We start from the raw sequence: 3489 nt of genomic DNA, 5'->3' as shown, positions 1-3489 counted from the left end.
GGTCTAAATTGAGGACGCTTTCCTCCAAAGATGCTTTGCATTTGCTTGCCCCAACAGCCAGGGCCGCTACTAACCTGGGACCGTTAGTGCTCTTTGTAAGTCCCGTTTTAATGTGGGGGTGACAGGTTTAGTGCCAATACAGGTGATTAAAACCAGCAGACCCAGCATCCCTCCTCCGTCCCTCTTTCTGTCCTTCCATCCATCTGTCCGTCCATCTACTCATGTATCCATCCATCAATCCATCAATCCATCAATCCATTCATTCATCCATCATTCCATCCATCCATCTGTCTTTCCATCCATCCATCCATATCCATCCATATCCCCGCAGGGCGCTGACGCTGTCGCCCACCTCCTGGTAACCCGTCCCTCCTGTTTTCCCCTCTCGGCTCCGGCTTCACCTGGTGGTGTCCTGCTTTCCCTTGATGATTGTGCTGCCCCAGGCCCGCTCTCAGCCATGAGCCCTGGCTCCGGCCTGGGCTCTCCTCCCCACTTGATAATCCCCACACAGTCTCGCCCTTTCCCACCTTGGGCCTTTGCTCGGCCACTTTCCTCTTCCTGGAGCTCCGACTTCCCCCTCCCTTTCTAGCCCACTTGTCCTCTTCCTCTCGCCTGCACCAGGAGTCCTTCCCCAACAGGCCACATGGGTCAGGCCCCCCTCTGGGCTCCTGTGGTCACCCTGGACGTGATGTGCTGCCTGCCTGCTAATGGCCTGTCACCCTCACTGAAACTGCGAGTCCTCGTGTGCCTGAGGTCCCAGTGAGCAGCGCAGCGTCTGCAGTGAGGGCTGTCGCATGGACGGATGAAATGATTGATGGATATGGATGGATGGATGGAAAGACAGACGGATGGATGGAATGATGGATGAACGAATGGATTGATGGATTGATGGATGGATAGATGGGTAGATGGATGGACAGATGGATGGATAGATGGATGGAAGGACGGAAGGGGCGGGGAGGGAGCTTGGGTCTGCTAGTTGTAATCACCTGCACTGGCCTTGACCATGTGTCTGAATGTCTGGCACACTGAAGAAGTGCCAGGGGCAAAGTGGTCATGGCCCCCGCGGCATGTGGTATGTGGTCTGCCCCCCATAGGGCAATGGCCCCCAGGAAACATATCTTCCAAATGTGTCTGTCCCCAGAGACAGACCCGAGCTACAGCTCCCAACTCCCTTTCCTCTGGAGCCCGGGAGCCAAAGGAGGAGTCTAGGCTCCAGCCTGCTGGGAGCTGAGCCTGACTGCAGGCCCCTGAGGGTGGAGAGGTTGGAGGAGGGACTCAGCGCCCCAGGAGCCGGCTCCCCCGCTCTGCACTGGTGCCCTGTTTCTGCATCACTGAGCCTGCCCTGTCCCTCCACCTCACCCTCTCCCTAGCATTTCTCCCTCCTGCTCTCACCCAGCTCCCACCCGCTCAGGGCTTCCCTCTCACTCGCCAGGCCTTGCCAGGGCCCCACGCAGCCTCCGGGGATGCTTCCAGGCCCCAGCTTGGGCCTGCCACGAGGAACACAGCTGGGAGTATTTAACTCTTGGTTCTGCTGACACCAGCTGGAATCTCCCCCAGAGCAAATTTCCTAGGAAACTGGGGGCAAGCAAAGGCCAAACAACGGAAAGAATGATGCTCCCCAGAGGGGACGGCCACAAGGGCCTCCTGCGGGATGGTCCCCAGGGCTGAGTCAGGGTCTGGCTCCAGACGCTGCCCCTTCTCCCACCCCAGGGTCTTCATGCTCCAGGATCTGGGGGTGTCTCATTTGGGGGGCCCCACATGTCCCCTCTGTTCCCCGGGGAGCTCTGGCAAAAAGGGAGAGGCAGCCGGCCAGCGAGCAGAACTGGAGCCCCTTGAAGACGTCATGGAAGAATGAAGTGTGTTCTGGCCCCTCCCAGCCCAGTGGGGCCTGTCCTGCCCCAGACGCCCCCAGAGGAGGGGCCACCCTGACAGGCCGCCAGGAGACTCCCCTGGATGGGGCGGACTGCGAGGTTGAAAGTGAGAGAGAACGCGAGGTGCCGGGTGCCCAGACCCGGGCTTTCGGGGTGCTCCCCCCACCGACCAGCTCAGGGGTGGCCACCTCCTGGGAGGACCCATCAGAGCTCACATCCCAAGTTTTGCAAACTGGAGCCAAGAACGAGAATTTAATTTTACCCAGGGGTGAAAAATGTAATGGGTGGAACTTGGAAGGCTGTGGCAGGGCCGTTTCTTGCTGCGTGTGTGCGCGTGTGCATGTGTGTGCGTGCGTGTGTGTACGTGTGCGTGCATGTGTGTGTTGGAAAGCCTGGTTTGGTTTGGAATCTTCCACACCATCCATGAGCCAAGGTATCCTCTTCAGGTCTAAGCGAATGTGGATTGGGTTTCTGACATTCACAACCAAAATAGTCCTGATTAATTCAATACCCAAGAAAACAAACAAACAAATGACCCTCATCCCCTTCTGGTTCCTGGTCCATCCCTCTCCTCCCTTCTTTCAGACTCCTCTGAAGAGGGGTCTACATCTGTCGCCTCTACTTCCTCACTCTGGTGCTTGCTCCCCGCCCACCCCAAAGAGCTCAGAGCCAAGGGGCACTGCTCCCCGCTCATCTTCCCAGCCCTTCTGGGGTCAGGGGGTGTCTGCCACCCCCCTTCCCCCCCGGGACTTGCCTCTCAGCCCCTGAGGGTAGTGCTGCTTCTCCACCCCAACCTGCTCCACCCCGGTGCCCACACCCACCATGTCCAAATGGAACTTGCCGCTTTTCCCTGCCCAGCTGTGCCTGCCTCTGAGCCTTTGCATAGGCTGTTCCCTCTGCCCAGCAGGCCCTCCTCACCCTGACCCCTCTGGACAAAATGCTCCAAGACTCAGGCCCTGGGTCCCTGCTCCCTGGAGAAGCTGCACCTCAGCCACCTCTCCTGAGCAGAGGCTCCTGGCTGTAATTGATCAGATTCCAGTTGCAGCGTACCTGGGGAGCCAGGACGGGTCCCTACCAGAGGCACCAGGCAGGCCTGGGGTAGCCGCTTCACTTCTCAAACTGGAGACTCCTCATCTGGTGGCCTGAGCAATAGCCTCACTCCACCTGCTTCCCGGGCTTCAGCAGAAGCTCAAAAGAGGCCTGCGTCCTGGTTGCTGCTCATGGGGAGCTTCGCTAGGTTTCTCCCCATCGTAAACAAGGAAGGAAGGCGCCTCCACCTAGAGGCAGAGAGGCGCTTGTGAATGGGTGGAAGCGGGGAGCTTAGCTGGACTTTTTCAGAGAAGCCTCATTCGTTTGTTCATTCATTCATTCATTCACTCATTCATCAAACTGGGCTTGAGTGTCTGTTTTGGTTCACTAAAGCTACTAGAATGTAATACACCAGAAATGGGTTGGCTTTTTCTATAGGGATTCATTAGTTTGCAAACTTACAGTTCTAAGGCCATGAAACTGTCCAAATTAAGGCATCAAGACAAAGATACCTTCTCTGAGGGAGGGCTGCTGGCATCCGGGCTGCCTCTGTCACATGGGAAGGCACATGGTCCTTTGCTCCTGG

The sequence above is a fragment of the Tamandua tetradactyla genome, chromosome 7 (genome assembly GCF_023851605.1).
Source record: "Tamandua tetradactyla isolate mTamTet1 chromosome 7, mTamTet1.pri, whole genome shotgun sequence".
NCBI lineage: Eukaryota > Metazoa > Chordata > Mammalia > Pilosa > Myrmecophagidae > Tamandua > Tamandua tetradactyla.
Note: the sequence above shows the minus strand (reverse complement) of the source record.